The sequence below is a fragment of the Notechis scutatus genome, chromosome 4, assembly GCF_049901735.1.
Source record: "Notechis scutatus isolate UNSWTSFEM ecotype Mainland chromosome 4, rNotScu1.2, whole genome shotgun sequence".
In the NCBI taxonomy this organism is placed as follows: Eukaryota; Metazoa; Chordata; class Lepidosauria; order Squamata; family Elapidae; genus Notechis; species Notechis scutatus.
Window position 1 is genome coordinate 143,812,117 of NC_142012.1, and position 26,058 is coordinate 143,838,174.

General features: G+C 37.3%; 1 protein-coding gene across 1 annotated transcript in view; it reads left to right on the forward strand.

Annotated features, from left to right (window-relative positions):
- Positions 1 to 5,774: 5,774 nt before the first annotated feature.
- The window catches only part of ARHGEF26 (Rho guanine nucleotide exchange factor 26), an 83,569-nt gene continuing 63,285 nt past the window's right edge, over positions 5,775 to 26,058 (forward strand). Inside the window, exons 1-2 of the mRNA XM_087965207.1 lie at positions 5,775 to 5,960; positions 24,197 to 24,274. The gene's annotated coding sequence lies outside the window, so the exon portion shown is untranslated. The remainder of the gene's footprint in view (positions 5,961 to 24,196; positions 24,275 to 26,058) is intronic.

The following is a 26,058-nucleotide window of genomic DNA, read 5'->3' on the forward strand; positions in this document are numbered from 1 at the left end:
TTCAGCTGGTTCTGACCAGTTCTGGAGAATTGGTAGTGGACATTCTGAGTAGTTCGGAGAACCGGCAAATACCACCTCTGACTGGAGATTTTACAGTATAATTCCCCTGCCACGCCCACCAAGCCATACCCACAGAACCAGTAGTATAAAAAATTGAATCCCACCACTGCTTCTGAGGTCTTTAAAATGAGGACCCAGATTGTTGGGGGCAATATGCTGCTCTGTAAACCACTCAGAGAGGGCTGTAAAGCACTGTGAAGTGGTATATAAATCTAAGTGCTATTGCTATTTGAACTTGTCAGGAAGTCTGAGATTGTGTTCACCTACTTCTCCTCCTCCTTATCACCATCACCCTTTCTCTCCCTTGTTGTCATTAAAGTTATAATCACCATTGTCAAGGATAGGCAACTTATTGCCTATGGGCCAAAAGTTGCCTGCCATCTAAATTCATTCAATCTGTGGTCCATAAAAGAAATATATTTACTTGTCCTGCACAAGAGTAGAAGAAAGTGGGACTTCCGGTTTGTCGGCTTCGGCAGCGGCAGGGATTCGCGATACTGCGCAATCCCTGCGGCGCTAGCCGTCTTGGTGCCTCCGATCCGGACGGGTTTGGAGGCTGGGGCTGCCCCGTAGAGGCAGCCGAAGACAGGGGGGATCCGGAGAGCGGTTTGGGGGTGTTGGAGACCCCCTCCCCAGCCGGCAAAACCCCCTTTTCTCAAGACGGTGGAGCGGCGGTCTGTAATGGTCGCCACAAAGAAGACAGCAGCTGGGTAAGACTGTGCAGGAGAAAGAGGGAGAAAGTTTGTGAAGAGAAAGTTTTTCTTGGCTGACCCAGGACTTTAAGATGTATCTAACATCCTGAATGATATTCTGTTTCCAGAGGAGAATTTTAAGCGGCAAATTTGAGGTGCTGAAAGGAAAGTTTACTCTCCTTCCCTATGGAATCAAAAAATTTGGCTTCTTGTGATAAGTGGGAAGGGAGAGGACAAAAAAAAATATTGAGATTTTGTTGGAGGAGATGCCTTGAAGATTTTGAGACTAGAAATTAATTGCAACAAGGCTTTAAAATACAGATTGGACTTTTCTTTTCTTTTTATTGATATTACCCCAGGAAGAGAAAGTGAGAACTTTGTGCTTTGCTTGGACTGATTGATGACTCTGGGACTTTGGGACTGTTCTAACTTTTGAAACATCTTGGTTGTTTTAAGAAGAAGGAAAAAAAAGAAAAGATTTACAATGGCTTTACTTGTTGATGAACTTAGAAAGGAATATGAAAAAACAAAGAAAGAAGGCAAGGACGCTGTGAAAGAAGCCTTTCTTTTTTTAGAAATGGCGCTTGCTATTTATCAGCAAACACAACAACAGATGGAGAAAGCAGAAGAAGAAGAAGAAGAAGATGCCATCTTTAATGAATCCAAAAATTTAATTAAGAAAGAAAGGAGAAAGAGAGGAAGGAAAATGAAGGACTTAAGACTTAAAAAAACACCCAAGAAAGAGAAAAATAAGATGCGAAATCAATACAATGTTGGAAAGCAAAAGAAAAAAGGAATACAACAGAGAGGGGAAGCTAACAAGGCAGAGGTTAGGAGGGGGGGGGGTAAAAAGGTCAGGTGGGATAAGAAAGGGGGGGGGAGCCACAAAGGTTTGAAACAAGATGGGAAAAAAGGAATTTTTTTTAGGGACAAAGGGTAATGTATAATTTCTTTTAAAAAGAAGATTCTGCAAGGTACATAAGATGGTATTGTAGTATTTGTATTAGAAATAGAAAACTAGAATGTTATAAGAATTAATAAAAGATTAAAATATTGAAATGTTTAGTAATGATAGACTTTAAAACTTAATAAAATATTAAAGGGAATGTTTAGAATATTGAGTTTAATTAAAGAGTTTAATTGACTATTGTGTTGATGTTATTATAAACTTATTACTGTAGCATTTGTTTTTGAAATAGATAATTGGAATGTTTCAAGATTCAATATTTAGATTTATTATTTAATTATGTATTTAATCATTTTGGATTTATTATTTTTCTTCTTTTTAAAAGTTAGTAGGTAGAATGTACTAAGCAGAATCAGATTGGGTACTAGGCGTTATTTTAAATGTTAATTTAGGGGGATGATAGAAAGGCATCATACTCTGATTAGTGATTCCAGGAGAAATTCTTTTTTTTTTTTTTTACTATAGGGAATGAGATAAATGGATAATTTGGGAATGGACAAAAGATACAAGTACAATGACTTAAATTAAAATGAATTAAATAAAATAAAATTAAGAAGAGTGAAAAGCGGAGAAGCTATATAGAAGATATAGAATGGTAAATAAAATAGGTAATGGTATATAAGATGAGCATGAATTTAATTGAAGTCCATATAGAGAGAGGTAATCTGGGGCCAAGTTACTTTCTTAAAAGAAGTTTTATGTTTTTGTGTTTTGTGTGTTTATTTCTGTGTGAGAATTAATAAAACCTTGGAGGAATGTTGGATGAGAATAACGGTAATCAAGTCAGAGAGAAATGAAGATGATAACTATAAATTGGATAAATATAGAAAATAATAATAATAATAATGAAACTGAATAAGAGTAAAGAGAAATAATGAGAAATTTGCTAAGAGATATTTATATGTTCATATGGAAATGGTGTAAAATAGAATTATGTTGTATAAAATAATGTTTTATTTGACTTGTAAAATTTATAATGGAAAGAGGTTTTATGTACTCAATGGTTAATGATGGTTTGTTTGTTTTTAAAATTAATAAAATTTGTTTCAAAAAAAAAAGAGTAAAAGAAAGTGCTTGCTGACTGCTCAAATGGTCCTATGGAGGATGGCTTCACTGGTTGTCTCCTGAAAATGGTGTCAGTGCTAGTGTAATCTCTAGTTTCTATGAGAAAAAGCTTGCCAATCCTTGTACTGTATTATATCTTTCTGGATAGTAATGCAAGCTGTAGAAGTTCTGCCTGTAGAACTTCTTGGCATTACATAAACTTTATTTTCTTCTAATGCTGCTTCTGTCTTCCATTGACAATAGAAAAATAGCAGTCTTTAGCAGGCTAGCTGGGAGGAGAAAATGAAGGTTATCTTACTATTTTGTTTTTGAAGACTAGTTCATGTACACTTTGCATACAGCAGGGATAGGAAATCTATAATCTGAGGACCTAATCTAGTGTGCCAGATTCACATCATGTCTTTCCTTGCCCCTTGGAAAGCTACATGTTTCTCCATATTTATTCTTTCTCTAGGAAACAGTCAGGCCAGATGTCCAAGGAAAGGAGAAATCAAGTAGAACTTACTGTCTTTTCTCCTCTGATGATAAGAAGACTCACACATCTTATCAGTTTGGAGCCAGATGGTTCAGCAGCTGTTCTGATTACATTTGCCTTTTCCTTTTAGGATATCACACTTATGGAATTCAAGTGCACCTTTTCTTTCCTCTTTGAAAGAAAATGATTGGCACAACTAGAAGATTCACATTGTGTTTATATTGAATTTGATTTTCAAGCTGGCTTCCATTTTTTGAAAAATTCTTGTAATGAACAGTCCAAACCATCTTTTTTTACTATAGTTTAAATCATTTGAATTTGTTTTAATCTTTAAACAATCACCTTGCAGCTACCTACTTTATACAGTGTTTTTATTTCATATTTTACTGCTTATGTTCTTATTCAGCCTGTATTTTTCAGTGTGTTTTATTATTAAACTGCCCCAAACGCTTTGGCTATTGGGTAATTTTTCAAACAATTAAAAACTAAATAATCACTGGCATATCCAATTAAGAGAGTGAGAAGGACTTACTGGAAACTAGAAACTTACTGAAATAAACAATATGGACGGGAGGAGGGAAGTACTGGGTAAGGCAGTCTCTTACATTCCTATGACTTTTGCTTCTTGCAAGCTAGGAAATTTGACAGGGTTCCTCCTTCTGTGATTGTTTTATTTCATTTCTGTCTCCAACCACCGGACCATTCAGTATGAAGAATCATCTGCCATGTTTGATTTTATAGTTCCTCTTCAACTCGTAACCATTTTGATGGCCTGCACAAGAAAATGAAACCGCTAGTTTCCACATTATTAAGAGATCTGTACTTTAAAAAAAAAAACTTTAAAAAAGCAATCAGTACCAGACTTAGAATAAACACTTCTTTGTCTGCTGATAGAGATGATGGAATATGAGTGAGAAAAATAAATGAAATGCAGTTTACTATAATTCTCACTTATTTCACAGAATATTTGCTTACTATGGCTTACCTGCAAATGTTTGAAATAAGATACAGCTCCTTTCTTAAGGAACATCCTAACTGGCCTTTGTAGATTTCTTGTTGTTGGCAAATAAATGCAACATATATACTTACCCTAATCCTCCTGCTATTTAATGTGTTTTCTTTTGCTAGAGACCCTCAGCACTGGTGTGGCTATTTAATAATGATTTCATTAAAAAAAATAGACTTACACTTGTTCTACAACAGGGCTGTCAAACTCACGCCATCACGGTGGTGTCATATGCTGCATCAGGACTTTTTTCCCGTTCACTAAACCGGGTGTGGGCGTGGCTAGCACATGACACATCCGGACCATGGATGTGGACAGCCCTGTTCTACAAGGACACTGGTTTGCAGTTAATCTCCCCCACTTCTCTCCAATCCCAGGTCACGCTTACTTATTTTATTTAAATTACTTATTAGACAATGAATACTTAAGTCATACAGTAGTACATTTTCCTATGAGTTGTTACTGTTACCACTTAGCCAATGTTTTACTAGGGTAGTCTTTTCCTTTTTGGTATATAATAGTAATAAAGTTCTCTTCTCCCTTCTCTCCCCTCTCCAAGCTGTCCCTATCTGTTACTGAATAATTGCAAGCTTCTTGGACAGCATCATTAAGCTCTTTTTAGCAGGCAGCTCAGTTCAAGCATCAATATCTAGCTGACATTGGCTGAATAAAAAAGAAAGAACCGCCTTCCAAAACCTAATCAGTTTTGAATCTCTGTGAGAATTTAGCAAACTGTAGGTGGCATCTGAAGATTCAGGGGGAAAGAAACCTCCCCCAAAACAATTACAAACATTTCAATTTGCATGTTTTCCCAACTACCACACTCACAAACAATCCTTGAAGACATATATATATGGATATCAGGAATCAAGTCAAATTGAAACTTTGAGCAAACTGCAGAGTAAATGTATTCCCAGTAGGTGGAGACAAAACAGTAAAATTTCAGCTCACTGTTGGAAAACAATCTTACTCAATACAGCTTTCTAGGAATCTTGAATTTGTTCTTTGAATCTAACATGTTTACTGATATACATGCAATGATTCTTAGTGCAAAATAATTAATTGTTGGACACCATTTCCAACAGCAAGCTTAACTTCAGGGTCTTGAGGAATGGAAGAGATGAACTACATCATAATTCTTAGTTTTATTTTTTCTGTACACTACACTACTGGTAGAGTATCTCTGCACATAGTTTGTAGATGCATACCGTTTTGCTTTGTTTAGTTTTTCTTTGGTGATTTTCCATTTATTTTTATTTCACATGATTTAGAAAGCTTTCCAAATTATTTTCTCTCTCTACCCTTGCTCTGGCTTTTCTTCCTTTTTCTCTTTCGTCATCCCTAATTCATTTTAGTCACTTTGTATGTTCTGTGTTGGCATTTCCTTGTGCAAGTGCCTGCCAACTCCTTGCAAATCCTCATGTCTGTTTTTCAGTTTGGTATGTTTTTTGGCTGCTGGTCAATATCTAGCCTTTAACGTTTTCCAGTCTCTGTTCTCAATAAGCATTTCTTTCTTCCACATACTCTGATTCTTCAGACATGACGTGGAAATGGCCTCACTGATTTCATTGGAACCTCTTTTCAAAGAAGTATGTTTTGGATCCCAGCTTAGTCTCCATTCATCAACCTCCTAATTATTACCAATTTTCCCCTTTGTTTTTCTACAGAGCATCTCCTGGGGAAACCGTTTCAGAGGTAAGTTGGAGGAAAGAATGTTTTTTTTAAAGGGGGGGGGGAAACTGGGCAGCTGATATTAGATAACCTGCAAAAATAAAACCATGCATTTTATGACCATGTATTTTTCTAAATATTTAAATACTGCAGAACAATTGCAGCAATGTTATAGTTGCAGCTCAAAGGTCCATTCTTTGTGTCAACAGACAGACTTTGCTATGCATAAATGCCATACTTTTATCATGCATAAATGGATGGATGGTACACAGATACAACTTAATTGTTCTTAACAATAATCAAGTCTAAAAATTAAAGAGCAAAAACTAAGGAGGGTTAAATCAATTGCAAACTGATAGTCATCTATTGATTTTAGAGTCATCTATTGAATTCTTTACATTCTAGTTTACTTTATGTCAATATTTCACCCCTTTTTTTTCTTCTTCCCTGCAATGCAAGCCCTCTCCCCCACTCCTGTTGCACATAAAGGATCCTATTGGGAACCGTATATAGTGTGGTTACAACCAGTAGTGGGATTCAATTTTTTTTACTACCGGTTCTGTGGGCATGGCTTGGTGGGCGTGGTGTGGCTTGGTAGGCATGGCTTGGTAGGTGTGGCAGGGTAAGGTTACTGCAAAATCCCTATTCCTTCCCCACCCCACTAACTGCTTTCCAGCTCCGTTGTCCTGTGCAGGGCAACAAAAGAAGATCCACCTGATTAGCTGGGACTCGGGAGGCAGAGAATAGATGGGGGCAGGGCCAGTCAGAGGTGGTATTTGCCAGTTCTTCAAACTACTCAAAATTTCCGCTACCAGTTCTCCAGAACTGGTCAGAACCTGCTGAATTCCACCTCTGGTTACAACATGCTCAACTTGGGATGTGGGGGGGCTAAATTTATAAGTATCACAGCTCCAATATGTATGGGAGAAATGAATGTTAAAATGTTAGCTAAAAAACAGACAATTCTAATAATGATGTTTTATGTTCTCTAATCAGATGTATCCACTTGTATAATATACATCTTGATTAAACTGCATCATACAATTGTATATTGCACTGTGCTGTCCAAAATGACGAGAATTACTCCATACAGAATCTGTGAGTTGTCCTAGATTCAATATTCACATACTTTGAGAAATAACTCTGCATACAGTATGTCAAAAATGAATTATCACCTCCTTTTTCTAACAGTGTCAGTCTATTCCTGCTTAACAATAGACTTTGTTTTTCTTTTAATTTGACTGCAAGCAGAATAATTTGTAAAAAGATATGCCTGCACTCCCAAAGTCTTCTAAGGGACTATAGGGTGATGCTATTTTTTATCTGGATCTGTAGCCTTTGCCAAAAGCATTGCTTCTGGCAAACTTATTGTTATTGGCTGGTAGTGTACATTATTTGAGAATATGAACAATTATCCTTGCTTTGAATGTTCTATGATGAAAGAGGTTAGCATTTCTATCAGTTTAATTTGCTGCTCCAAGGAAAGTTAAATATAAAACAAACACATTGGGAGGGAAGAAGGGAGGGAGGGAGCGAGGGAGGGAGAGAGAGAGGGGGTGATTTTGATTTTTCTGACACATTAGTTTTACTTTATGCCCATGCTCAATACATAACGGAAATACATAATGGAAAACTGTACAAATTACAATTATTTTTCCAGCTATTCATGGTCTGGTAAGTTCCTGTTTAGATTACAGCACTCATGTTTCTAAGATGATCTGGTGATAGACAGCAATATAGACAATTTAAAGGAGGGATTAACAGATTTATGTATGGTCAGATTATGAACAGTTAATTATGTTGAGTATATCTTCAGTATCTAAAACAGTTTCTCGTCAGCTACTGGGGAATGTAAACCAAGATTCACGTGACGCTCAAGTCCTCTTGTGAGATTTTCATAGGCATGGTGCTGACCGCCATGAAAACTGAATCCTGACCAGATAGGATTAAGAGGAAAGCTTCAGTCTATCCTTAACCACTGATTCAATGATTTTAGGACAATTACTAATATGCAATCCAGATACCTCAGCAAATGTCTATGTCATTTTTATGTAAATATAAAAATATATCCATATCCTAAAGAAAGGAAATGAAATAATACTAATAGTAATAATTTAAAACACTGCAGATCTAAGTAACTATTTTTGGTAAAAAAAAGCTTCTTATTTACAGTTAAAGTCTACAGTGAATCTATAATTGATGTGGTTTATGTAGCGTTTATGGAAAAGAGATTAGACAACTCTTATCGTTCATTCAAAGCACCTTACAGCTGTAGGATCTGCATATCAAAGTCAGTTTAAGGTGAAGTATATAATTTGAATATATTTGTTAGCAAGAAATGGCATAGGGAATCCACTCCCCCATTATTTTCTGGCCCTACTGATATAAAAATTATATATAAAGCATTATATAATATCTGTGTATACCATGCATGGTAAGAAAGAGATAGGACATAGAAGGTCATTGATTTTCAAGGCAAAAGAAGCAATAATTTTGCTAGTAACTGAATGCCACATGTAAAATGATACAATATTTCATTTTTGTAGCATTGCATCTGAAGAACAATTTTGGAGAATTAAAAACCTTGTATACCTTATTTATTTACTATTGTTGGTTCCAATAAAATTATTATCTATTATAATTTATTTCAATGTAATATGAAATTTATGAATTTACTGATTGCATTTGTGTTCCTCCTTTCTATTTATAGAAATAGTCAAGGTGGCATACTATGGTTAAAACAAAAATACAGATTTTAAAACAACAGTTAAAATCAATTAAATTAAACAACATATTTGATCCTCATTTGCTGTAACTACGACAGAGCTATTTTCAAGTGATAACAGTGCTACATTCAGCATTCTTCCTTTAAAGATTAGCTTCATGCTCCTTACCTGTGGAATCCCAACAATTTAACTTTAATAGTAATTCTCTCCTAGAAATGATATATCACTTTGTTCAGTTAAAGAACTTTTATTGTTTGACCCTTGCTTATTTTCATTGCTGTTGTCTATCTGAGAGCATCAATTAGCCAAGAATGTTTTCCTTTAAACATCTGGTCTAGAATAAAGATGCAAATTTATCACATGCATATTTATTATGCAAATTATCAATTCCTATAATAAATGTTCAGGAAGACATTGTGTCAAGAAGAAACCTTGAAGAGATAATTACTCTTTAGTTGCAGCACTGAATTTCAAGTGGCTTGTGTGGGCATATTTCATGCATATGGCAATATCTACTGCAGCAGTAGAAAACTTATTTCAGTCCAAGATCCAAACTGACCCCAGGGAATTTCCTGGGTAGCAGAAAGAAGTAGTAATTCCAGGCAGTGAAGGCTTGACTTTTGCCCTCACCATTGGGCAAAGATGGGGTTGAGAGTTAGGGGTGGTTTCGTGTTTACCATGTTTTCATTGCTTCTTGTGTACCTAGAATCATTGCATGAAATGGGTGACCATCTAGGTCAAACTTGGCAAGTTTAAGACTTCTGCTAGGTTCTGAGGATATTCCGAATTATATAAAATCTGTGCAGGAGACAGAAAATTATTGTTAATGACATATCATTACAATGTATACATTTCATATATTGTAATTACATTTCATGTACAATAATATTTAAACATTTTTACTGGTTTACATTTTTATAACCTTTTTAAAAGTTGGAATTAAATGTTACGAATGTGGGTTTTTTACAGTCTTTTACAAGAGCAGGAAGTATATTTCTTATCTATAACTGCCTTATAGACCAACAACAAAAAACACAAAGAAATAACACAAACCACAGGAAGGCTTTTATTATATGTAACCCTAATCACTAAGCCTATTCCCTGTGACAATGTATGGAAGCAAAAATTGGACTTTAAAGAAGCAGTATAGGAAGAGTATTGATTCATTTGAACTTTGGTGCTGGAGAAGACTCCTGAAAATACTCTGGACAGCCAGGAAAAAAAACTGATGTATGATTGAACAAACCAACCCAGCGTTCTTACTCAAGCCACAAAGGACCATGCTCAAATGGTCCCATGGACACATTACATGAAATCGTAGCTCTCTGAAGAAGGTGTTAATGTTGGGAAAAGTAAAGGAAAGAGAAGTAGGGGATTTTCAACAACAAGGTAGACAGACTCCGTTAAAGTAGGGACGAGTGTATCTTTGGAAGGCTTGAAAGAACAGGTCCAAGATAGACCATCATGGAGACTTTACAAAATGATGCTTGATGGCACATAATCTTACTTTTATACTAATGTGTATGTCCATGTGTAGGTTTTTCTCTAATACCTAAACAATCCTAAGAACAATTCTTTTCTCCTCAGTTACTTGAACTTATAACACAGGTTTTAGCCGGCCCTTTTATTTATTTATTTATTTATTTATTTTGATTTGTCAATCACTTACAAGATAATAGGTATAAGTATACACATAGTTATGAATACATGAAATGGGTACATATAAGAAAAATATAAGAAGCAATAGGACAGGGACGGTAGGCACATTGGTGTGCTTATGCACGCCCCCTACAGACCTCTTAGGAAAGGGGTGAGGTCAATAGTAGACAGTCTAAGGTTAAAGTTTTGGGGGTTTGGGGAAGAAACCACAGAGTCAGGTAGAGTATTCCAGACATTGACCACTCTTGCTGAAATCGTATTTCCTGCAATCAAGTTTGATGCGGTTAACCTTGAGTTTGTATCTATTATGTGCTCTTGTGTTGTTATGGTTGAAGCTGAAGTATTCATTGACAGGTAAGTCATTGCAATATATGATTTTATATACCATACTTAGATCAGAGCAAAGATGGCATAATTCAAGGTTTTCTAGGTCTAGAATTTCAAGTCTGGTGGCATAAGGTATTCTACAATGAATAGAGGAGTGGAGAACTCTTCTTGTGAAATATTTCTGGTCTTTCTCAACTATGCTAACATCAGATACGTAATGTGGGTTCCAGACTGATGAGCTGTATTCGAGTATTGGTCTAGCAAATGTTTTGTATGCTCTAGTTAGTAGTGTGATATTACCAGAGAAAAAGCTATGTAGGATTAGGTTAACAACTCTTAATGCCTTTTTGGCTATGTACTTACAGTGGGCTCTAGCACTTACATCATTAGAGATGAGTATTCCAAGGTCTTGACTATTTAGCTTGTATTTTATTTTCTGATTATTATTATTTTTGCCAATATGTAAGACAGAACATTTATTTGTTGAGATTTGAAGTTGCCATTTGTTTGACCATTCTGATACATAGTCAAGATCTTTTTGAAGGGTAGCAGTATTGTCTGTGGTATTGAACAGCTTTACAACATCAGTGAAGAGGACGCAGTTGCTCTTAATATGATCACAGAGGTCATTTATGTAGAGTATGAAGAGAGTTGGTCCTAGAACACTGCCTTGGGGGACACCACTATTGACAGGTACAGAATTTGATAGAACACTCCCAATTTTGATCATTTGTTGTCTGTTTGACAGGAATGCTTCTATCCAGTTATGCAGTTGTCCAGAGATACCATAAGATTTTAGTTTTAGGAGTAGTTTGTCGTGTACCACTGAATCAAAGGCTTTACAGAAGTCTACATAGATTGCATCTATTCTTTTGACCTGATCGAGTTGTGTAGTCCATATGTTTTTGCAGTGTAAGAGTTGCAGATTACAGGATAGTTTTTTCTGAACTTATAACACAGGTTTTAGCCAGCCCTTAGTCACCTTCAAGTTACTTGGCTTCTATTGCTCTTAGCTGCTGTTCTGAATTGCTTCTGAAGTGTTGGTTTTGCAATCTCCTCTGTCTGTGCTGAAGTGGGAAAAGGAAGATGCTTTACCAGCTACTAGTTGGCTGTAACATCTCTATTGGGATGGTGAAGCTGCTGGATTTCTTTTCAGCTTGTCTGCTGTAGCCTTGTTGAAGTCCAAGTTGGCTCCTCCTTCACCATCAATTGCCTGCTGAGCTGATGGCTGCTCCACTCCCTCAACTGTGAATTCTTCTTCTCTGCTCTCCCACACAACACAAAGCTTTCTCCAAAACACACCTACATACCCATGCTCTTGTGCTAACAGTGTTTTCCTTTTGTAATTGGAAACCAAGTGTAGAAACCAAGGCTCTTGATGCTGCCTTAAAGTCCCAGGGGACAAATCAAAGGGAAGGAAGAGTTCATGCAAATCACTTTAAGGATTTCCTTCCACAGTGTATTTGCCTTGCATGTTCAGAGGAAGTGAAGAAAGGGCTTTGGACTGACTTTCCAGAAACTATCCTGCTATTCGAAGTGCCTCTTTGTCTAATGTTTTTCATATAGCCCTTTCCCATTCAAAGGAAGAAGAAAAAAACATTTGGAAGTTTGTCTGATAACCTGGTTGAATCTAAAGATGATTTGAACCCTGACCAGAAATACTTTTCAGTTATTGCAAATCCACTATCTGAAACTATTTGTCATCTTTTAATATGATATTCCATTATAATCAGATGCCTTTTTTGTTCTCTTTCTCCCACCAGATATGTGCAAACCACATTTAATTTTCACACTAAACCTGGTTTTTCTGGAATATTTTCATTGAAAAATAAAAGCATTAAAAAAATCTATACTGACTTTTCTCTCACTTGAAGGTAGATTATTATACATATTCAGCTGATCTTTTCTACCAGTTAGATTACTATTAATCTTCAAATATAAATTTTTTAAAAGCTTACTTTTTCCACATATTTTTCCCCATCAAGAATTTGAATACTATTAATACTCACAGTTGAGTTACAGTAAATGTTTGGTTCAATGCAATTTTTAAGTAAGATTTGTTGGTTATTAAAGCAATTAAAATTATGATAAAAAATAAATACACAACGATTGCCTTTAGCTCAACTAATATCAATCAGATAATACTAGAAGGTTTTATAGAACCAATGGTTGTAGTTTTATTCTTACATTACAGCTAACCATGTCTGGCTGACCCAACTGATAGTTACTCAAAACATGCAATGAATGAATGTTGGACTGTGTGGCTCATTTTTAGTATTTTAGGAAAAACAGAAGTATACATATACTCCTTCAAATTTCACAGCCTGCTATTAAGCAGAAATAACAGGCTGTGAATGTTGTTTATCTTTGAAGATCCAAATGTACTATGTTGAGATTACTCTATTTTTAAATCAATTGGATTTAGTAATCAAGCTAAGGGGTATAGAAAAATGAATTACCACAATTATCACACTTATCTATGTGCATGTAGAATCACATCAACCCTAAGCAAGAAAAAGGATTTACATTTTCTTCACATCTCAGGAAGCAAAACACTCTTAAAAGTTACACTTCTTCCTTTCTTTTGATGCTTGCTAGCTATATGTCTGCAAAAGTTAAATGTTGATGCCTTTTGAATGGTATTTTGAATTATTCTCTTTTTTAAATCCAAAATTAGAACTGTTTTTGTCAGAAAGGTAGGCTGCATCCAGACATCAATCTTCTTTGACATTATTCTGTCCAATTCTATTTTATTTTTCTTGTGGAAGTGTCAGGTGGCAACCACACATTTCATTCTTCATTTTATCGCATCGCTCACAACCTGCCAGGGTCCATCTTATCAGGAGCAGATTGTGATGGAATGCGGTTGGAGCTCTTCATCTCTACTCTAGCTGTCCCTCTACCTTCCCCTAATCACTCTCCAGAATGTAATTGAAAAACTTTGATCGAGAATACAGATGAGCAGGACACCTGCACAAGCATTTCATTCAAAAGGAGACTAAACCTGAATACCAGTTATTCAAAATAGTTAAAACTATTCGTCTTTGCTGAGTCCCCCTATAGTAATAAGAAACTTGCATTCTTGATTTTGATACTTGTATTGTCAGTTATAACAATATGCTGTGATTTGGTGCAAAACCTTTAGCAACAGGATTCATTTTATTTTTTGATGTGATAGTGTAACAGATTTTCGGGAAAGCTCTGAAGGCTTGCCTTTTCAGCAGGCCCTGGGACAGGGTGATCTGTGACACCATTAAAAAATTTTTTTTGAAATTTCAGGAGAAACTTATTTTTTTCTTTTTTATAAGGAATGAGACAAAGGGACGATAAAAAATGGACAAAAGATACAAATATAATGATTCAAACTAAGATGATTAATTAAGATAGAATTAAGAAGAGTGAAATATGTGGAGAAGTTAATATAGAAGACTTAGAATGGTAAATAAAATAAGTAATGATATGTAAGATGAGCATGAAGATAATTGAAGTCCATGAAGAGAGAGATACCTAGGTCCAAGTTACTTTCCAAAAAGATTTTTTTATGTTTTGTGTGTTGTGTGTATATGTTTTTTGGGGGAGAATTAGTAAAAGCTTGCAGAAATATAGAATGAGAATAATGGTAACTAAGTCAGAAAGAAATAGATGAAATAATAATAATAATATTGAATAAGAGTAAAGAGAAGTAAAGAGAAATTGAATAAGAGGTTTTTGTATGTTATATGGAAATGGTTTAAAATAGAATCATAATTTATCTGACTTGTTAAATTTACAATGAAAAAAGGTTTAAACATGTAATGAATAATGATAATTTGTGTGTTTTAAAATTAATAAAACTTGTTTTAAAAAAAAAATTTTTTAATGCCCTAAAGTTTGTATTTGCAGCTATAATTATCATCTGCCATGACACGGACTGTTAAAGTTGTTGTTAAAATTGTTGTTGCTCCTCAGCAAGGCCTTTGTTGAAGGAGAGTGAGATCCCTCACGTCATCACACTTGCCATCTTTTCCCCTTAATCTTTAATTGTTTTTATTGTAATTTCTTTGTATGATTGTTAGAAATAACTGCTCAGAGTTGTTAACAGTCAGGCGTCATACAAGTTTAGTAGATTATTAGTAGTAGTACAGGTACTTCTTGACTTACAACTGTAATAGAGCTGTATAATGCCTAAAGTTGCCTTGGCAATTTAGGCAGCTTCTAAATAGATTAGATAAACAAATAAAATTAATGTATATTCTTTCCTGTTAACTATGGTTACTTTCACATCTTTTGTGTGCTGTGTGCATATGCAAAGGCGATGGTGGGGTTGGTGCTTAGAGAAATAAATTTCTACTAACTGGGAGAATTCTTAAGTTCACATAGTGTTTTATTCCTCCTCCAAGCTTGTTTCAGTTTCCAATAGCAACCACATGCCTTTCCTCTTTTCCTTGTGTTTGCTCTGTGGAAAGTTTTTTTTTAAATTTAACAATAGACTATGACAAGTGGCAAAACTGGGTACAGTTCATGAGATGTGAAAATATTGATGGCACTTACATCTGAGTATTCTCAGATCAGATATTATTCAAAAACAGACCCATCAGGATCTCTGTATAAGAGAGAGAAAGTTACTGCCTGAGAATATGCATATTTACTCAGAAGCAGTGCCAAGGGAACATTTGTCTGGGCCCCTTTCCCACAAAAGGCCATGTCTATTTTGAAAAATTAGAGGATTGATTGGCATCCTTTTACTTCTTAAGCTCTTTTGTTTAAGCTAATTGCATTTCTGGCTGTCTGGTTTGTATTTGTAGCCAGGCTTAGCAGGATAACATACATGTACATGTACATGGGAGAAAGATGCTGCTGCTGAATCCCTAGGCAATATTACCATGTCTTACATGAACATCACATTTTACTCAGCCTTCCAGTATTATATTTATATTAAGTTCTGCCTATGGAGACCTAAGCTTGACAGTTGTCCATCAGACCCTCCTTTATTGCTGTGGAAGAGTAGGCAGACTATGACAGAGAAACTGAGACCCTACTAAAGAGACCACGGTTGAAGATATCATGCAAGTATTAGACATGTTGCTTCCAGTTTTAAGGTATCTAATCCAAAATAAAACTTGATTGTATAAGGCAGGCCTGTCAAACTCACAGTCCTCGGGCCAGATGCGTCACACGCTGGCCACACACACACCCAGGTTAGCAAAGGGGGGGAAAGTCACAATATGACAAGTTTGACACCCCTAGTCTAAAAAACCTGTTTGGATCCCAAGTGCTTTATTTCCTGATTTATTGACACCCCTGTGATAGCACCAAGAAAGTAGCAAATATTACCTATGGACTTTTTGCCATAAGTGGCCATGTTCTTGTTATAGATTTAATTCTGGGGGTCTCTCTGAAAACATCAGCATATATTAGTCCGTTTATTCTAAAGACTCACAACTTTTATTTATTTCACTGATTTATTTTACAGTATTTATAAATATTCCATCTCTGTCAGAAATACAGATCTTCATCTTTAATCCAAACCAGTATTAATATAAAAGCAAGGATAAAAACTCAAATGTGGGATCAGATAAGTGCCCACAATCAGACAGCTAGGTCTAAAAACACATTAAAAAAGAATAATGTGAATGTTTTTCTAGAACTGCTGCAAGATAAAAGCTGCAGATATTCCTGGAGAATGTTCCATAAGGATGGAGCGATTTCAAAGAAATCATGTTAACTTGCCCACTGAAGAGGTACATGAGAACACCTTGAAGAAGGAATGTGAGAATAATTAAATAAACATTGGGTCAGCATTGATGAGAAAAGGGTGAGAAAGAGGCTCAATTCTCTTTGGTGTAAACTGGAGAGAAACTGTTAAACTTTTCACGAATATTATACTCTACAAGAGCAAACTAAGTTCCTGTAATCTTTGTGGTGTCTGATGATGTCCCACCAATCTCACTATGGGACCCAGTTTTCTGCAGCTCCTCTGTTGATGATTTGTCATGGCAATCTAAAATGAGAGACCGGCAATGAAAAGCCAGTTCCAGATTTGACTAGACATAGGTGAAGGTGGAGCTCATTGTTAGGGTACAAATAGGATGCAAGCATACAGGTGACCCATCTTTCTATGTTATAATAATAAATATTCTACCTCTAGTTCTCTACTTACATTTCAGTTAGTGACCATTCAAAATTACAATGGCACTGAAAAAAGTGACCTAGGACCGTTTTTCACAGCTATGATCTTTGCAGCATCTCCATGATTATGTGATCAAAATTCAGCTGCTTGGTAATTGGTTCATACTTATGACCGTTGCTGGGTCCCATCGTCATGTGATCACCTTTTACAATCTTCTGATAAGCAAAATCAAACAGGATAACCAGATTCACTTAACAAACAGGTTACTAAGTTATCAACTGCAGTGATTCACTTAACACCTGTGTCAAGAAAGGTCATAAAATGGGGCAAAACTCACTTAACAAATGTCTCAGTTAACAACAGAAATTTTGGGCTCAGTTGAGGCCATAAGTTGAGGCCATAAGTTGAGGATTACCTATATTTCTCTTTGAAGTGCAGCATTTGTTAAAGTTTGCACTTCTACCGTGTTTCTCACAAAATAAGGCCAGGCCTTTTTTTTTTTTGACCCCCGAAAAAATGGCTAGGCCATCTTTTTGGGGGTGACTTAATCTCCCCCCTTGCATCCTCGGGCAGGTGGGTGGCAACGGCTTGGATGTTGACCTCGGCGTTGGTGGGGCACTTCATATCGGGAGACCTTCTGCCACCATTGCTTTCCCTTCTCCCCGTGCTGCCACGGCATTTAGAGAACGCCGCGGCATTTGGCGCAGCCACACATGGCCAGCCAGGGCTCTGCCCTGCAACCGGAGCCCGGCGGAGACACTCGGCTTCAGGCAATCCTGTCGCCACCTTCCCTTCCCTTTGCCTTCGAAGGCAAAGCCAGTTCTTTTAAAAATGAAAACCTACTACCAGTATGACAAAGCCTCCCCTGCCCGAGAAGGCAGCCAAACCACACATTGGGAAGCGAATCTCCCAGGGCTGCAGCACAGGATCGGCCCATCCCGGGAGAAGCGCCCAGCCGCCAGCCCTGCCTGGCACCGGGCAGAGAGCGAAGAGCTTTGCTTGGGGTGCCCAGTGCAGCTGACAGGCAGGCCCTCCTGCCCAGCAGCGGAGCTCTCACCAAGGTAGCGAGCACCTCCCCGCTAGGCCCTCCGCTCATCCCGCCAGGGCCGCACCAGAGCTGTGCGGGCTGGGCAGAGCTGGGAAAGTGAGCCGCGAGTGCACGCCCACCTGCCAAGCAAAAGAGCTGGGCTGACCCAAGCTTGGCTTCCTTCCCAAGTCCCTCCAGCCCGAACCCGAAGAGGCTGGCCGAGGCAGTGATAGTGCCCACCTGTCCGCTGACAGGGAGGTGAGGCAACGGCAGTGCTGCTTCCCTGGCCGGCGGGTTCAGCAGAGAGAGCCTGAAGCCACCCATCCTTTCCACCCCTTGCCCAGCCTGTCCCCATCCCCACGCATCTCCAAATGCGCCGGCAGCTCCAAACGCTGCAGCAGCATGGGCATCAGGCAGAGGCACTCACTCGGTGGGGCTCAGCTCGGAGGAGGACGTGGCGCAGGCCGTCGCCTTGCCTCCCTGTCCACAGATGGGTGGGCGCTATCACTGCCTCGGGCGGCCTCTCCTGGTGCCCCTTCGGGTTCGGGCTGGAGGCACTTGGGAAGGAAGCCAAGCTCGGGTCGGCCTGGCTCTTTCGCTTGGCAGATGGGCGCGCACCCATGGCTCGCTTTCCCGGCTCTGCCCATCCTCCACGGCTCTGGCGCAGCCCTGGCGGGATGAGTGGAGGGCCCAGCAGGGAGGTGCTCGCTGCCTTGGCGAGAGCTCCACCGCCGGCAGGAGGGCCCGCCTGTCAGCTGCACTGGACGCCCCTGGTGAAGCTCTTCGTGCTGGCGCCAGGCAGGGATGGTGGCTGGGCACTTCTCCTGGGGTGGGCCGATCCTGCGCTGCAGCCCCAGGAGATTTGCCTCCCCATGTGAGGTTGGGCTGCCCTCTCGGGCAGGGGAGGCTTTGTCGTACCGGTAGTAGGGCGTCATTTTTAAAAGAATTGGCTTTGCCTTTGAAGGCGAAGGGAAGGCGGCGACAGGAGCTCCTGAAGCCGAGTGTTTCCGCCAGGCTCTGGTTGCAGGGAGTGTCTCCGAGTGTCTCCACCAGGCTCTGGTTGCAGGGAGGCCGGGCTCTGGCTGGCCACGTGTGGCTGCGCCAAATGCAGTGGCATTGCTCTAAATGCTGTGGCAGCACGGGGAGAAGGAAAAACAACGGTGGCGGAAGTTCTCCCGATATGAAGTGCCCCACCAATGCCAAAGTCAACACAGGCAGCACCATATCCGGATATGCAACAAAAGTACTTCCTAACGGCAAGCCCCCCCCTGCCATTCCCCCCCATTGTTTAATATAGGCCTTAATTTGGGGGGAGGGGCTTAATTTCATTTTATGCCTATAAAACATGCTGGGACGTCCTATTGGGAGTGGCCGTATTGCTGGAGAAACACGGTAGTTATAAATTAATTAGCATAGACAAACATGCCATTCTTTTCTTCTTCTTCTTCTTTCCTTTTTGATAGGATGACATGGAGCTTCAGGTTTGATTCCCAAAAGATGCTAAGAGTGTAAAGGGTCACAAATATTTATTTATTTATTTTATTTATTTATTTGATTTGCCAATTGTTTACAAGATAATAAGTATAAGTGTATACATAGTTGTGAATACATGAAATGGGTACATATAAGAAAAATAAAAGAAGAATAAGAGAAACAATAGGACAGGGACGGTAGGCACGTTGGTGCGCTTATGCACGCCCTATGCATCTGTTTGTAACTTTTTTAAGTATCTGTGTTTCTTCATGAGAAAAGATGTGGCTGATTTAATGAGTTGCAATCAAGTACTAGGTTTTTGCCCTTGTGCCCTTCTGAAATCAAATCTGAACTGTTGTATAGCCCTATTCTGTGGTAATGCATATGTAGTCATGTTTTTCTAGGTAAGTGAAAAGATGTATTAAGGATAAAAATCAATCACCAACTTCAAATGTAACTCTAGAGTTAATTGACTATTCATTTGTATGTGGTTTTTGAAGATAATGCAGCCATTACAGGAATACTGCTTTGAAGTTAATATATATCATTTTAAAGCTTAGATGGCAGGGTACATTATAAAAGCAAAAATGTTTCTTGCTTGAAAAAGCTTTTAAAAGCCTTGGGTTAGGAACAAGGAAATGGCTAAGCACTCCTTGTTATGTGAATATTCCAAAAACAATATTCGTGCTCATTAATTTTAAACTAAGCATGATATATTAACTAATTTTATTCAAAAAGACTCCCTGTAATAGAATATCTTGATAGAAAAGCTGATGGTAATGAAAAAATGACTCTAAGAAGGTCATAGGCTGGAGGAAATACATAATCTGCTGAGCATCTATGGAAAATAGTACTGGATAGCAAAATGTGTATAGTGTGCCAGACAGCTAAAAGAGATATGACACCTGGGGCTAACATGATGTTAAGTATTTTTTACAGTGCCAATGCTCTTCCTCGTCAATTTCATGGAACAGTTTGATGATCATCTGCAAATCTTTTTATTTACTGACTTTTAAATGCTATGAACATACAGCAAAGAATATCATTTGCTTACTGTCCAAATCGCCTGAGCAATTCCAATGAAGAAGAGCTGCAAAGACAACATTTCCTTGTGATTCTAGGACTGCAAAAGCCCAGAAGTTGGAAGCAAGATGGAGCCAGAGTTGCTATCAATGGAGAAATGAACTATCCCAAGTTCCAAAGAACCACAATGTTTCAAAGAAAATAAAGCCTCTTTATGCCTAGTGAACCTGTTTTTCCTCCTTATCTGTCTGCCTTGAAATCCTAAGCTCATTGCATGGGAAAACTCCATTGAAAATAGGGAACTAGGGTTAGGGTTTTGTACCCATCTTGGTTCAATTTAAAGAGCTTCTTTAGGCATGGTGGACCTCTTTCCTTTCAAAATGAAAGTCAAAAGTCTTCGTTGAAGAGAAGCAGAAATGACACAGGTCAGGCCTATGTTTCAGGAAGGTAAAGAGAGATTAACTGCTACAATAAGGCACTTCGCCTCTATATGATGAAGTGCTTTTCTGAAATAGGCCCTGGTCAATTTATACATTATTGTTGAATTATGGTAAGTTTCTATATTAGCAGAAGACACACAGAATTGTGTGTATTAGGGCAAATTGCTTGTAATAACAAATATAATCCTTCTATTTTTTTAATTTAGAAACAATGTAATGTAACAGAATATATCATAAATAAATACAAATAAGGCAATAGGGTAAAAATGTAACTATGTGGTCTGAATTTACTTACACCCACACATTCCTATTTCTAAGACCTCCACTTTCTGGGGAAAAAATGTTTGCTAATTTCTGGTGTTAATAATAATAATACTTTATTTGCGTTCACAGTCCAAAACACAAATACAACAAAAGAAGAACATGGGAAAATTAGTCATGAACAATTGGTCACCAAAAACTTGACTAAGGGGAATTACAACGTTCTCCTCTGATGGTTACAGCTCTTAAAAAAAATTTGGAAACCTGAGAAGTGATGTATGAGGAGCCATTCCCTAGACAATATAAGAACAAATTACTAACATTGGGTCTAGAAGGGCCTGTTTCAAGGAGAGACAGTAACTTAGATCTGCCTGCATTATACATAGGGCAATATAAAAGGACATGCTCCTCAGTTTCAATCTCAGCTCTGTCACAGGTGCATAGTCGCTCATTAATCGGGAGCCCCTTAAATCGCCCATCCAGTAGTGCTGAGGGCAAGACATTAAAGCGAGCTAGGGAGAAAGCTCTTCTATACTTGGGAATGGTTAGAGTGTAAAAAAAGGAAGCCATCCTCAGTCCATAATTATTAAATTGGCTGAAGATCAGAGGGGAGCAAGTTTTGTTAGCTCTGGCTCGTAGATATTGCAAGTCAATGTCCACAAGCCGTTGGACTACCCTATTTCTGGTGTTGAACATCTTCAGTTTCCAATTTGGGTGTTTGTGTAGAGTTAGATATTTCCATATAGCTGTGTTACAGACACATAGCATATGTACCAATATTCCATTATATTCTGTCTAAACTGAGAACAGTTTGCTTAGATTCCAGCCTATGATTCTATGAGATTTACAACCAACATGGAATCATTAGACAAATAAGTCATTGCAGCTGAACAAGCACTTTCAACTCCAAACAGTGGGAAATGTTTATCAGAGACATTTCATTTCTAAAAGGTTCACAGCTTTCTTTTACATACTATGCAAACATAAAGTTGTGGAGGAACGTTTTTGTGCATCAATCTTTTTTATTGTTTTGTTGTTAGTGCTGGATGTATGGGTTATTTTTTTCCTGGTTTATATTTTATTTTTGTTGATAAAACAATATATTTTTAAAGAAGAACAGAAAAAGATTTTAGTTCGTATTCACAAGGAGCATATTAATTCTAACCACCCCCAACTTAAAAAGAGAAATGGCAACCTGAGGAGAACCAGCATTATCTAAATTCAGAGTGAAAGACAGTGCCAGGGAAATAACAGGATTGGACAGCAACAAAGGAAAAGGAAGTTCAATTGCTAATTTAAAAGAGAAGCTGGGGGTAGGAGGTTAAAATAGTTATTAGAAGAAAGAAAAACTGAAAAGTACAAAAGAAGCAGTTTCTGTTTCTGGTAAGAGAAACATAAAAGCATTAAATTTCAGCTGTTCATATCTAAATAACAAATGTACATTGCATAAAAATTGAAACCCAGGGAAATTTATATTTGGATCCAAATTAAAACAGGATCAAATACATCAAGCTTTTGGAACCCAGTCCTGAAAATAAAGAAGTTCCCAACTGTCTACTCCACCACCACTACTCACCCCAAGCCAGTTCTGACAGTGATGCTCCCAGAAACAGGGAGGGAAGTCTTCAGTTTTAAATCCTGAATATATTGCTTGTAAAAATAGCTTTAAAGAGAGCAATAATCACCATACACATGACAACTTTGATGGTGGTCCTTCCCCATTTAAACAAAACAACTATTTGCTTTAGGGTCAGAAGCTCAAACAGAGGCCTGATTTTCTGTCAGGCAGAAAATAGGGAGCAAAACCTTCATCAGTAAAGAATGAATGACACATTGAATGAATGAATTTGTGGAAGGTGCCAATAAGACATATATATATATTTCCAACTCTCGCTTGGAGATTAAAGTCTGATTTGAGCCAGTCCAATGAGCCAGTCCAATGTAGTAATTAAAACATTAGGAGACCATGATTTCTAGTCCTGCCTTGGGCAAAAAAGCCAGATAGGTATCTTCAGACCTAAAAAGAAAGCAAAGGCAAACAGCTTCTGAAATCTTGTCAGGAAAACTGCAGGGACTTGTTGAGGTAATCACTAGGAATCAAAAGAGAAGAGGGGAGGGGACAGGAGTGGAGGGAAGGGGAGGGAAGGGGAAGAGAGTCAATAGGGAGGCGAGGGGAGGGGAGGCCCTGACTATGGTAGAGATAGAGTTTGTTTAACTGATTATGTGCCATCAAGTCATTTTTCACTCCTAACAACACATAGCTTTCTTTTTTTTTTAGATAGAAATAGTTTTTAGGTAAGAATTGAAAAGAAAGGGTGAAAAATATTTTTTTAAAAAAAATCCAAGTCAGTTTCTTGAACCAAATCATTATGCAAGAACTACAGTAATTAGATAGATAGATAGATAGATAGATAGATAGATAGATAGATAGATAGATAGATAGATAGATAGACAGACCATAACAAACAATGAACAAGAAAACACAATTGATGCTCAATCTTAAAAACAATTACAGACTTTAGACAAAGCAGCAAGGGACTCGGTGATCACGGGACTATGGTTAAGATGGGTGAAACAAAGAAAGCAGTGTGTTTCTTTTCAAGCAATGAAAAGAAACAGAAGCTTGATTTCGCTTCATTGCCTTTAAAACGTTAAACAAAGACAGACTACCATGGACAAAGTTGCTATACGCAGTTAATTTATTCAGGTTGTACACTAAAACTCTTGATCTGTGAAAGAGTTGGTTTCCTTATTGGTTTATTGGCGAAGTGAATTGGCATTCTCTGAATTTTCCTCCAAGATGCATGCATATATTTCTTCTTAATTCAATTGGTAGCAGAAGCACATGAATAATAGCAGCACAGGGACAATTCATGTGCTTTTGTCTGTATCAGTTCTACAAGATTCTTAAGCTTGGCAGCCTTTTTGGAACAAAATTTAAATAAGAAGCTATGAAAACTGAGTAATGTTTAAAGAAAATGTATGGCACTAAATTCATATGAAAATAAATTCATATGAAAATATCCTATATTTCTGACTTCCTTTGCAATGCTAACCTCAAATCCAATTTTCTATCTCCCTGCCGCCTAGATATAATCTATATATCCAATCAGAAATTCCCTGTATTAGGAATGATATGTAGCCTTTATGTGTTAAATCCTGTTGTAACTTACTACATCCAACTACTTTTTACATCTCACATTTTCCTTTTCCAGATAAACAGAATCGCTGCTGTTCTCTGCATGGCAAGTTGGGTGTAGGCCCAAGTTTTTGTTCTAAAGGTATGTGTATAGGTGAGTATTCAGGTTCAAATTCATTGAGGGAAGGAAGCCTTATCTTTTCTCAGGCATAATGAAAGCAGAATGCCTTTGTCAGGTACAAGGAAATTGGCAGTATGTTTACCAAATGACTAGCTAGCCTGCATTCCTCTACCTGTTTCCTTTTAAGCTCAATTTCAGAAATAATGACCAAAATATTTCAACATGAATTTAAGTAGCAGGAAACTTGAAGACACAAGCCAAGACTAACAGTAGTTATAGAAGGTATGCACAAAACTTTCCAAAAGAATGTGTCTACTTGAAAATTGAGGACTTAAAATAAGATCTAAACATAAAGGGCAATCAATATATATTCTGGAAAAATGTACACTAATCTAAAAAGTTCTGAACCTGAAAAATAATTAATAACTATTCTAGTTCAATAACACCTGGGTTTTATTCCTAATTATGATGGAATGTTTTTCCTTCTACATTTTTTGAAATTTATAATAACAATAATCTGACTGTATTTCAGGCTGTTTTACAGGGGAATTAAAACAACAGATTTATGCCAAATATGTCTTCAGTGACATCACTTATCAGTTTACCTAAAATGTATTCTTGAAACCACTTTAATAATAAAGAAAAAGCTGAGCAGGGCCAGATAAGTTAATATGGATGGGAGAATATCAGGAAATCCCTGGGAAATAGGCTCAAACAAACAAATCCTGGTGAAAGTTAATGGCAAACCTCTTATATATTGTTGCCGAACTACACAATTTGTGTCCACACAATCATTTTGCTTGTCAACCCATGCAGTTTGTTTATTGTCCATGTAATCAATAGATATTGTGCTTGACCTGAGGGAATATTTACTGTTATTTTATTTTAAAATATTTTACATTAAATTGCAGCCTTCAACTAAATATGGCAGGATAAATACAATGGCCCATGGTGAATTGGGCTATGGATTAATTCAGAGGTCTTCAAATTTGACATCTTTAAGACTTGTAGACTTCAACTCCCAGAATTCCTATTGTTTTTGTTAAAATTAGCACTATGTTGCTTCTACAGCTATGAGAGGAATGTTTGCTGTTGTACAATCTATTGTCTTACTGGTTGCGTGCCCATTACGTAAAAAGATTAAAATATAGCACCCTGTTTTTATAAGATTTTATTTGATAATTTTTTATCCCTTATTCTTTGTTTATAAATACACCAATTCTGGTTAATCACTAAACTCTAAATGTTTTTTCACCCATTGTGTTTCTAAAAAAATAAATGATAAATATACATACTACTTCAATAATAAATTAGCTGCAAAATTTGTAAGAATTTTTTTTTTCTGACAGAGTTTCCTCTTTTTAAATACATATTAGTTCTAAAACAGCTTTCACTAATACTAATTAGTTGGTAATGTCTGCTTTCCCTTCCCATTTTTATTTATTGATTCAGTGATTATGGTTTATTTTAGAGGTCTCTCAAGAAGGATTATTTTAGGAAGTTCTCAACTATGGTTTCTACATATTACTACAGAAAGCTCTTGTTGACAGTGCAGTATGTGCAAAATCCAGTCACATCTATCTATCTACCGTATCTATCTATCTATCTATCTATCTATCTATCTATCTATCCATCCATCCATCCATCCATCCATCCATCCATCCATACGTACGCTTGGTTTTTCCCAAGATTATGTCAACAAATAAGATACTTGATATGGTACTGGACTTTGTCTTGCCCGATTCCAAAATTCAAAGAAATTGTGACTGTAATCATAAAAAAGGAAGTCTCTTATGTGGAAGAAAGATTGTTACAAA